The 12,484-nt window shown below is 40.4% G+C and overlaps 1 protein-coding gene across 1 annotated transcript in view; it reads right to left on the bottom strand.

Annotated features, from left to right (window-relative positions):
- Positions 1-224: 224 nt before the first annotated feature.
- The window catches only part of IRS1 (insulin receptor substrate 1), a 50,343-nt gene continuing 38,083 nt past the window's right edge, over positions 225-12,484 (bottom strand). The window contains 1 exon segment of the mRNA XM_082766709.1: positions 225-1,299. The gene's annotated coding sequence lies outside the window, so the exon portion shown is untranslated.

The raw sequence follows: 12,484 nt of genomic DNA, 5'->3' as shown, positions 1-12,484 counted from the left end.
GTATCCTGAAGATTCCCCAGAAAACTGATTAAGAATTTTAGTGAAATATTCAAGGAAGCATACTCCCTGCTACACCTAATTACAGTATTATTTTTTTTTTCATTCTTAAACTGTGGTGATCCACAGATATTCTTAAAAACACAGTGGCAACGTCAAAGAAAGCTGGTGGGCGAATCTGAAACATGTGAGACAGCTTACCAAGAAAAACAAACAAACAAACTACAGCAGATAAAACAGTATCTAGTTTATTACATATAGAAAGAGATTTCCAGAATTTACAAACACCCACATTTTCATTCCAGGGAAAGAGTTAATTTGAAAAGTTCACCCTTTTTCGTGTTCATTTTGTTTTGTGGTTTCCTGTTGGTTGTTTTTTTTTTTTTTTCTTTTCTTTACAATATATACAATGGAAGACTTTGATTTCTTTTTTTTTCTGATTTTTTTTTTGTCAGTTCCTGTGCAATTGATGAATTCAAGTTGACACTTGTAAATACCATGTACAGTAAATTTTGTCTTCATTGTAGTTAATACAGACTATTATTTTACAAGGAGTACAAAATTACTTTTCTTTTGGAAAGAACTCAACTCAACATCAGGGTTATCTTACAACTGATAGTATCAGTAAATATGACTGTACAATCAAGGCCCAGGGACCAATGACTCGTATTATATTATTTTCTGAATTACAATCTTAAAACAAGAATAGTACCCTAACTCTATTCTTAGAAGCCTTGTTTTAAGCAGGTTTCCCACTCTGTTTACAACAGAATATAGTATACCTCAGTTCCACATCAAAAAAGATGTGCTGTAGGAAAAGTTACATTTTAATTAAAAAAGTACATGTATAAATCAAAACCTATGTTAAATATTTAATACTCTTCAACCAACATTAAGTTTTGTATGTAATAATTTACAATGATGATTTGTCATACAGGTTTTCAGCAGCAAATGAAGTTGTGTAAATGTGCTAGTAAAATACCCATTCTCACCATGACATAGTGGTGGGCACATCAGTTCATTGTGGCCAGCTAAGTCCTTATGGTAGAGGATGAAGTACGAGAGACTCATTGTCCAGGTGTCACAGTGCTTCTGCTTGGCACAACACAGGATGTGCAGCTCAGTCAACTAACTCCTGAGGTTTGTGTAAAGTAAACAAACTGAACTGGATGCATCGTACCCATTTACAGAGGAAGAGGAGGAGGAGGAGGTGAGGTCCTAGTTGTGATAACATGAAACATTTAGAGTCTTGATACCCATGAGTTAAAAGAAGGATTTGCTGAGGTTGTATAGGTCATCAATCTGAAATGGAAAGAGAAAGAAAATTATCATCATGGGCACTTAAAAAATGTTGCTGCAATCATCACACTACCTGTGCCATCCTCCTTTTTTTTTTTTTTTGTTGCCGTTTTGTTTTGTTTTTGTCTGTTTTGTTTAAAGCATTATCATCCAAACTGAAAACATTAGCACCTTGAAAAATGATGGCATTCACATTTGAACTGTACTGGAGCATCTGAATCCCCAAAAGCATTTCAAACAGATGTTGGCAAGAAAACTCCAAGCAGTCAGAAATACACGTAGAATTTGCAAGAGATTCACCTAAGCAGAAACAATTTAATGTCTATAATGATTAACCCTGACAAACTCCTGTGACTAAAAAAAAAAAAATAATAAAAAAAAAAAGCAAAGCTCAAACCGTTAGCCTGCTGCTGGCATTTTTACCCACTCCAAGATCTGGGCCTCCTTGTAGGGCTTCCTGGCCACCCCCAAATGCCACGTTTTGCATCCACACGATGGAGCGGGGCTCCCGGTGCCCTTCGGTCTGGCATCCTGCTGGGAACCCCAGGGCAGAGCCTTCAGCCCCCAGCAGGACGCAGTTCCCACTGGGGCCTGCATAACACCCCCATGAAATGAATACTGGTTTTGTTTGAGCGGGGGTTAGAGGACTGCCGCCACTTACATCTGGGGAGTTTCACACCAAAACTGATGAAGCAAGACTTAGATTTTACATAAACGTGTGTCTATTTCTATATTTAATATTAACTACTCCTGAAAAGATATGTAAATAGCGTATTTTCCTCAGTACAAATAAAGGCTTCCCATAGACACACTGAAGTATGAAACTGAAAAGACCTCCTGTCCTATATTCTTTAATTGCCCAAGAAACAGAATTTACTTTGTGTGGTCCTTCAAGTGAAAGGAAAGCCTATCCTTGCAAGTGATGTGTGGTATGCTGTGAAAACTCCCCAGAGAATTATCTCACAGATCTCTTATTTACTTTCAACTTTCTTCTGCACTCATGTTGCGATCTACTGGAATGTTCCTCCCAGGATATCTATGTACACCGTCGCAGAGCCTTGCAGTGTTCAGCTATGCTGCACCTAAAATTAGCCAGCAATGCCATACTGCATTAATAAAGACTAACGACAAAGAAGAAATGGCTTAAATTAAATTGAGGAGTGATGCGTGCATGGAAGGGTGCGTTTCACACCCAGCTGGGGCCCAGCAGGGCTGCAGGAAGAGTTTGGTGACCACCAGCAGGGCCCCAGCCTGACCCTGCTTGGACAGGGCAAGATAGAGAAGACAGGTGCCCACCTTGTCACAGCTTATTGTATTAAAGGAATTTTATATATATATATATATATATATTATATATATAAGTAATAATTTGCAGTGTCACAGTTAGCTATCAGATCTCTTAACTAGCATTCAGGTAATCTCAACTGAAATATATAATCTAGAAAACAAAATGGTTCATCCAATTCAATTCCTCACCCTTTCAGGCAATGTAGTCCAAGCGCTACTCACAGGCGAGTGAGTAGCATTGCTGGATTGAGAAGTCAGAAAAGCAAAGGAAGAAAGAACAACAAGTCTATCTGAAAAAGAAAGCACTTCCTAGAGGAATTCACTAAGAAAATAGTTCTGGGGACAATCACAGTTACAGCAACCCAGACACTCGCATATTGAAGTCCTGAGCACACGTCAAAGGAATAGAAAAAAAAAAAAAAAAAAACAAAACCCAGTAGGCTGAAATATCTGGGAGTTTGAGACTGGGGATGATGGAACTGAGCCATGCAGGGTGTGAACAGGAGAGCGCTGTGTTTCATCCCAACTTCAGCTGCAGGTGTGCCAGGGGCATGGACCCTGTCTTCAACCTTGTCATTGCACCTCCATCCGGCATCTTTAGTACAACACGGAAACCTACTTGGTACCCCCTCTACAAAGTATGTGGGGGGGTGGTGGTGAAGTATCAAGCAGGAAAAAGAAACTGATGCAAGTTAATTGGAAAGCATTACCAGATCAAAACTCAGTTGTTTTAGTCCGTAATGATATTCCAGTGCACAAGTGTCAGTGATCTTGTAAGAAGAACTAGCATCATCAAGGAGTTCTCTTTAGAAGTTGTTTTAAAGAATTCCTATTGCTTTCCACGGTCTAGAAGTCCATTTAAAAACTGCTCATTGCTTTGGCCTAAGCAGAACACCCCCCACCTTTAGAACTGTAATTAAACAAACAAAAAACAATCCAAAGCTATTCCAGTTCTTGGGGTGTCAATGCACATGTTTAAAACCTGCTACACGTTTTCTACGATTTCAGAACAACAAGCTATACTGGAGGAGGAGAAATTTTCTTCAGATTTTGTGAGAGGAAAAAATGAGACTGTATGTTATGGACCCTCCGAGACTGCTGATTGCAATGATTTGCTTTCAACTCCCCAGTTCCTTTTACAAATCTCTTTCCCAAAACAAGGGCTGTGCACCCAAGAACAACGCCTGCTACTACCACGATTTGTCTAAACACCCAAAGTGCCCAGAAAGCAACCTGCAGGGCTTTGATCCAGGCAATTCTCATCTGTGCACAACTTCTAGCAAAAAGCCCCGTCCTCACTTTTAGAGTACAAATGCTCTTTGTTAGACTCAAAGGAGCAGTTCTTAATTTTTTGGCATAATCTTCTCTCCTCAGTGAACGAGTACAGTATGTTTCAAGGAGAAAGCACCTTCTACAGCGCTGAAGTCATCAGCTGGATACCCCATTGTTTCTTATCAACAGCCATCAGCATTTCCTTAACAACATATGAAAACAGTGCGGAAGACAAGTGTTTTAATAGAGAGCACGACGGCTACAGTGAGCTGAGGTAAGGATCATTAAAACCACTGACATCACCGTTGGCAAGCACAGAGAAGGGAAAACCTGTGTTTAATCTATTTCCTATTCACCACAGGCTTTAGCTGGAGTCCCCAATAATGCACTTTGTGGTTGCCTTTATGGAAAAAATTAGCGATGCAAGAAAAATGTACTGAAACAAACAAGCATCTTTAAAAGTTACTGTAAGGTACCTCTGACAAGTAGTCTCTGCTCAACATCTGTTACAGCACACACGCAGATAACACTAATGCACGTTCCAGCTGGCAGCAATTTCTGCTCCGATCTATTAGTCCAGGCAGGATACAACACAACCAACTGCAGTTCCTATTACAGCACAAGGCCCATTCTTAAATCCAGTAACTAAAAATAAGTGGATACCGCATTTTATTTCCATTATGGGGGAGCTGGAGAGGCATACCTAAAGTTCAAATTCTCCAAGAGCAGAGTGTCTAGACAAGCTACCAATATATCTTTCCTGAAGTTAACTGCATTTTCATACATAAAGGAGGTGCACTGTTAAAATATACTCACGGTGCAATCCTTACTCCCTCCTTACAATCCGCCCTTGTTAAAAGGTACCCAAAGACCAAATGTTTCAGCAAATGCAAAAACTGCAGTGACCCTCAAGTAAAAGACTTCAGTCAGCAGTTAAAGTTTCTGTGTATTGCTGAGGGCCAACAGTGCATCCTGCCCCAAAAACACTGATAGAGACGTCCTCCCAAAGGGTCATTCCACTGCAAAAGATGATGTGCAGTAGCTGTTGAATTTCTGTGATCAATGTGGCAAATAAATGCAACTACTTCATCAGGGATGAACGTAGTGGGGCAAAGCACAGCTCCCAAATGCCAGAGCTGCTCAATACCCTGCGACAGCTGGACATCCGTGGGACACAATGCTGACAGCAACGGGAAACAGCTCTGAAGGCATCCCTAAATGAAGGTATCCCTAAAGGCAACAGAGCCAGGGGAATTAAAAGATCACCCCTGACTGAAGAAACAGTAGATTTTTCTACATCTGCTGCAGGAAGATCATGTCCCAACCCTGCTAACCAAACAGATTCTCCAGAACTGTTCCTCTCCCACCAGCATCTTATCTGAAACAACGAACAAGGAACAAATGCATTTGTTGTTTACTTCAGGACTGTACAATGCATCTTATTCTGTGTAGATTAAAGAGGGCTTTAGTCCAAAATGAACCCATCTACCTGATACAAAACTAAAAAGTTACAAAATTAAAAGGTCATGAGCAAAAGGTCAAAATTAAATAGATAGCCATCATGAAAACACACCAGAAGACTTGTGCAGAACTTCACAAGCCCCAGTCAGCACCTGACCTGGGCACCTGTGACCTGCCCAGGTAACAAGTGTCTTTAGAAGTCTGACACGAGGCAAACATGTTAAATAGTGCTGAAAAACTCGGTTACAGCTCTCAGTGACTTTTGCACGAGCCATTGTCTAATTATAATGAACTGGCACAGGTCTACTTAAAAGCTGAATTTGTCCATGTCTTTGTGTTCGCCACACTCATGACCATAAGTAGTGTCTGTTTACGTTTTTCTTGGCATTACTAACGTGCACACAGATATGGGAAGTATCCCATTCGGATAAATTAAAAACATCAACCAAAACTTAAACTAGCTCAAATAGCTTCTTTTCAAAGAGATGCATACATACGGTACAATTTTCCCAATCTCACACAGACCTTGAAAGAGTAAAGGAATGCAAGAAGAAACAATGGTTGCTCTAGTATGTTAATTGCAGTCTGAGTACTAACAAAAGGAATTCAAAATAGAACTAAACAAGGTAATTACAACGTTGCTATTTAACTTGACAGGCTATAATCTACATTTAATAAGCCTAGACAAGCTTTTCTTCATTGTACCCCAAAATGCCTATTTCAGCTTTCTTGTGAACATCATAAATAGGGAATTACTGATAATTTGGTTTCACCAAGTCCTTTCCTACCAGACCAGTAAGTGGATTTGGTGTTTTCATCTCCTTTTTCTTCTTCATATAGGTAAACATTTACTGATGGAGGCACCTCAAGACTAGTAATAGGTTGTACAGTCTTTCTGCTATGAACTCAGACAAAATTTCCACCTATCACATATAGCATGGGGAAAAAGCCATCTTCCCCACAAGGGAAGAGTCTTCTCTATTACCCAGAAAGAGATGACAGGAATAAACAAAACTAAATGACTTTTAAAATAAGATGAAGAACACAACAACATCCTCACACTTCTGAAGCTCACACTCCTGTTTCCTGTGTTGTGAGTGTAATGGGAACTAAGCCATGGACATTCTTTGAGGGAGCTTCTGCCCAGTGAAGAGCTTGAACATCTAATTTCAACTTTACAGCACGTCAACCTGACTTACACTCACTCAAGACAAAACTAAAGCCTTCACTGAAGTCAGCAAGAAAGGAAAGGCACAGGCAGGAAACCAAGGAGCGACTGCCAGCAAACATCTAGCACAGGGAGAGAGACATCATTAGAGGTCAGGTTTGTCCTTTGCCACCTGTAAGGAGCAGGAAACAAGCCAACTGTCTGCCCTGCTATGTCGATACTGGAAATAGTCATTCACCACAGAAAAATTGTTTAATGCATCCCCTGCTCTTTTATGCCAAATCAGCAGCACTTACAAGGTTGAACAAAACTGATTTAATTGAATTTCTGATTAAATATCTTTTCAATTATAGGGAAAAATGTACTGAGTTTTTGTTTTTCTTAAAAGAAACAAGATACGACTGGGTTTAAAAAGAAAGACCTTTGATTCTATCAATAGACTCTGTTTAATAAATAAATGCTGCAACTTTCCTTGCTGTGATGCAGCTGAGCATTAGAACAAGAGGACCGCCCAGCAGTTACAAACCAAACAGATGTAGTCCGAGATTCAGGTTGGGTTTTTTTTCTTCTTTATGATGAAATGGAAAACATGAGAAGAGTATCTGTCATGAAAAAGCGCTACATTGTAAGTGGGATTATCATCATTTTTCTTCCAACTTTCTAAGGACAGAAGGTCTGGATCTTTCCCCTTCCTTTGCTAATAGTCCAGGCTGAGTAATCACCTCAAGGCTGAGCCCAGATTACACAGAGAAATTCCTTCTGTTTCAGGACTGAAAATAATAATGTTACTAGTGCAGTGTTTATGGCTATATCCTTGAAAGAGAAAACCCCTGCTCAGTGTTTATCTTTATTAAAAAATGTAACTATATATCAACCACGTTAACAAGTAGCATTCAAAAACACATCTTCATTCTGCACTTGGCTTCTCAAAGGAGCGTTCTTAGTAGAGATTTTTTTATTTTACTTATTACTTTTATAGTAATTTGGAATTTAGTAAAACTCAGCAACGCTGGGAACCATTGCAACTGCTCCATCCCTATGGGGAAGCAGATGATCGATGCACTTTTAGATGCACTCACACACCCTCAACTTGCTACTGATTTAAATACACACAATTAAATTTGACCAACTTGAGCTCATGGAAGCTGTGCTCATACTATATCAAAGAAACTACATCAGCAGTAGAGCTGAGCAACTCCTAACACCCCGTGTAGCTTCCAGAGCATTAGAATACAACTCAGCCACTGAATCGTGTTTGTTATCTTCCTGTGAACCTGTATTTCACTTGCCTTTCTGTGCTGTGGTCTATCTCCCCACTCCTGCAGCCAGCATTGCCACTTCTCCTCCCTGCTTTTCTCACCCTATCTTATTAAAAGAATAAAGTAACAACAAGACCCTGCATAATTAGTCCCATCTACCTTGGAATTATTTCTGTGACACACACTAAATTGTAAGAGTTCCACCTTAAAGCAAGGTTTTGCACCATTTGGTTTAGCTGGAGCCATTTCCTCCCAATGGACAGTAAGGGGAACAAGACGGAAGAAAAATGGCATTTAAAAGGAAGACATACAGAAGCCCCGTGGGGGATAACCTGGCCAGCTGACCTTCCCTTTGAAATTCTGCCAGTGCAAATTAAGTAGCTAGTCTGCAGCACTTCTGGCAGCAGCGTGGGAAGGAAGTTCAGCAGTGATTTTGGATGAAACACTTCCTCAATTCCCAACAACAGCACATTAAATATCAGAAAGGATAATAACGATAATAAGGAAGTGCTGGAGAACACATTCTCAAAAACAAGCCAAGAGCGCACAGGAGGGGATTTGCAGAAATGAAATGCGATGAAGTAGAAAAAATGTAACCAGAAGTTCAAAAAGCTGAAGTAGATGCAAAGCACTCGTTATTTTGACACCATTTGCCATGACTTAATAATAGCGGTTAAAAACAAATAGAGATAGTGCTTTGTTAAGACAAGGAGAAGGCCTTCGGTAAGTGGCAAAAAGCCCCAGTCAAGTTTGTTATAACTTGAAGCTGCACTAGAAGATTATCGAACCACAGTAATCTGTACTCATCCGAGCTGACCTCCCCAGTGCCTCGTGAGCGGGCGCAGCCGTGCTCGGGAGGCTGTGGGACCCCTGCTCCCCCTCCATCAGCTGCTCACCACCCCTGTTTCCAGCCCTAAGATGCTTCCAGCAGTGTTGGTGACAGCTGGATCACAAATAGCTGCCGTCTGTGGATTTGATGGCTTCATCTTGCAAGGTGAATGGCACATATACAACAAACCTGGGCTTCAGGACAACACGAGGGCAGCCTCTGGTTAGATCAGGCAAGGGTCACCAGAGACCTACCCCCTCTCCCACTGCCGCACACGGCTGTAGTGGTGCATCCATGCAGTATTTTCCCCTTCTCAGAACTTCAAACCTGGTGTTCAGGATCCTTTGGCACTTAAACTGACAACTGAAATCCAAGGCACCAGCCAGTTCTACTCTGTTCATACTACACGGTCTTAAACAACAAGAACGCATGTGCACAGGGCAGGGACAAAGTTATCAGTGCTTACAAATGACATAGCATTTGAGATTTTTCTGACTCTATATTGCCAAGCATTATTCTACATTAGATCAGATTTGTAAAATTAAGAAAACTCTACAAGCAAATAGAATTTTTAAATGGAACAGGAAACAAAATTCCAACATAGGAATGTGTGGTTTTTTTATTCATAGGACATGAGTTGCACCCTTCAACTCGCACCGATTTTGCGATGAAGATATTCTGAGCTGCGACGGGATTAACCTTAAAAATAATGCTGAGCACTTCACTGAGGTAGCCTGTGGCTCACTGTACCATTTGAACACTGAAATGGTTGTTTGTACACAGATGAGGTTTTCGAAACGATTGTTATCCAGCTTATTTTCAGAAACCATAGTAACAAGAAAGGAGTAAACAGAGGGCGATGAGAGGGCACAAAGGCAACGTAATGGATTCCAGACACGGGGCTACCTCAAGCTGGAAGCCCATGGGCAGAGGAAGCAGCACCTGGCAGGCTCTCCAGGCACCTGTTTGGATACAGCTGTGAGTTAAATCCAAAGGACAAACACCGATCAGAGAAATCAAGTAAGTCCTTTACTGCTGTTTCTTTAGAGCTCCACTCTGTGAAATCCTAAAAGCCTGAATGCCTGCCAATATTGTATTTTAAAGATACGAACAGCTTCAACAGACTAGTCTTCACTTGCTCAGTTGCTATGATTTCAGAAGGGAAACTGATCAACACTCACATTAATAACCTCATTTCAACACCCATCTAGCGTTATTAGACCGTATGGTTTCACAAGCAAAAGTCAAAGTAGGTAAAAGTTGTTCTCATCGCAGAATTTGCAGCCAGGCATTTTAATTCAGTAATTCTTTAACTTTTTCAAGGCGTGCCAAGGAGAAAATTTCCCCATATAATGGAAGTTGTTCACAACAGTATCAGCAAGTATCTTGCCGGATGATAGGTACCGTGTTATTGTGATACATAAATCTTCCATCAGTTGTCACATCCAGTATTACGGATAACCCCGTAGAAGCTATTAGTGTAAGTCAACAGAAAATTAAAAGCATATAGTAATACGGATTAGAGGCTTAGCACACACACAAAAGGATCTGTACATGATATTACATCTCATTAAAACATCATTAAGATGTCTTGGTTAATCAATGATTAAAAACATCCACTAAACATTAACCTTGACAAAATATATATAAAATCAGCTTTATGACACAGTATGACTACACTATACAAGCTCATAAAATAAAAAGTTCTCCGTGTTCTTATAACCTAGGACATGAACTTACACCATCTGCCGCCCAGTCTTTTTAACCAAGAGAGGAACTTTTAACTACCTTGGGCTGCTGACAGTCTCAGTGGCTACAAGTACAATTGATGCTACAGCTAAACCCCCACAAAAAATACACCACATTAATCACTCTTTTGTATTCACTTAATACGAAATGTTACTCAAACTCCTGAGTTTGATATTACCCTATGCTTCCTTTTGCCATCAGGTGTTTTAACAACTGTGTACCCCACTACTGAAATCTTTGTTAACGTTCAGCCACACCTCAAATAATCCATTGATTAAAATAGCCTGAAAAGAGCATTTCTAGGCACTTAAACTTTTTCTTTTCCTTCAGGACAACTGCTCAGCAGATTGCCCAAATGGCAGCTAAACAGGCCAGTTAAGGGGCAAAGACATTCATCTGGAGAGAAGCAGAAACACAGGCAGTTAGCACAAACACAGACAGCACGAGCAGCATGGCTGGTTGCCAAAAGCAGAAAGTATGTCCAGCCATACTCAAGAAACCTCAGCTTGCACTGGTTTCTTTGGTCTGGCTTCCTGAGTAACTGGAGCTCATGCGACTGATTTCAGAGATACCAAGTTGCCTGATGATTTGTAAAAATCTCCGGCCGAGTAAAGGACTCTGCTTCTGAGGCACAGCTCCAGCCAGCGTGGCTCAAGAGGCAGCAGAGACCAAGGGGATCAGCATCCACCCCAGCACCCTGTCTGGCAGAAGAGGGCAGAGGTGTGCTGGGGGCAGGAAAGGACCCATCATACAACACACGGAAGAGAAATCTATAGGAAGTAGGGCCTCATTAGGCCCACTGCTCACAGATCATCTGTTGGTATTTGCAGTTTTGCTCAGAGCAGTGTTTTGTCACTACCGTCACTGTTATGTTATACAAAGAGTGTATTAAATTCTTCAATATTACATGAGATTTCACGGCTCGTGTATCGTACGTGGGAGGTCAAACGAGGTGAGTAACATTCTGCTCAGCCTCATCATATCATTTAAAAACCAGAAGCTTGCAGTATACGTCAAGGAGCAAGTGCAGTCACAACGAATGCCTGAGATGGAAGCACCCTGATGTGCGGAGCAAAAATATCAGTGGTTGTAACAAGCAACAGTGCAGTTTTTAGAAAAACTCTTGCAGCTTGGATCTTAGTTACAAAGGTAACCCAAACCACAGCAAGACCACAGCCAAGCAGCTATGTGATTCGGTGTATCTCGTGGGAAGTCACTTCCAAAGATCCTGTCTACCTGTCTACCTGTGTCTATCCTGAAAATCCATATACCTGGGGGAATAGTAGCAGATACTAACAATTAAGCATGTCCTAAGAAAACTTTCTAAAAGATAGGAACTAGAATACTCCCGAAGTTGCTCATGAGACATCCTTTATGCAACTAGTATCAAAAAATGAAGGTAGTGTGCTGCCAGGGACAACGGAGAAGTGGTAGATAAAAAATTCTCACCAAAAACCCATTAAATTCCCTGGCATAATTCCTTAATTATCCAAGGGAAAATGAAAATAAAAATATTTTTGTTAATACAGGCAACATAAGCAGATTTGAAATACTTCCAGCTTTGAGAGAAAAAAGCAAAAAACTAATACGATCGATAAATAAGCTTGAATGTAACAAGTTGAAGAAATGGTTTTCTAAGCGAACTATCCATCTCATTGAGCCGAGTTTCTCCCCCTGTCCCTTCCAAAACATTTTCCACTTTCAGAAGGTATCTTTTTAAAATTCTCCTTGCATCCCTTTCCTTATCCAACAAACTACTGCACTCATTTTTTTTTTTTTTTTTTTTTTAAGATCTTCATGTGTTTGGAAACTCTCTGCACACCTAGTGGTAGGGACTGCAGATGTTCTTGCTACAGTTAGGAGTACAGATGAAGAATGGCAGAAAGTATCTAGACTTCTACTTGCTAGCTGCCTATTCATGCCTGCATCAAAAATCATTTAAGTCTAATTTTAGGTCCATTTCTCTTAAATGAAAGCTTTAATTAAGTTTTATAATAAAAATGCTAGTTTTATCTTTGTTTTTCACGGGCTTTGGGGGAAGAAAACAAACAACACATGCCCAGCACAACAACCAAAGAGAGGCCAGTCTACGTTATTTTTCCATCTGTTTTCAGTCAATTTTCAGTAACAGTCAATTTTTCATATTATTAGAAAGGTTTTTTG

The sequence above is a fragment of the Aythya marila genome, assembly GCF_965140915.1.
Source record: "Aythya marila genome assembly, chromosome: 9".
NCBI lineage: Eukaryota > Metazoa > Chordata > Aves > Anseriformes > Anatidae > Aythya > Aythya marila.
The sequence above is the reverse complement of the archived record's forward strand: the minus strand, read 5'-3'. Positions and strand labels throughout refer to the sequence as shown.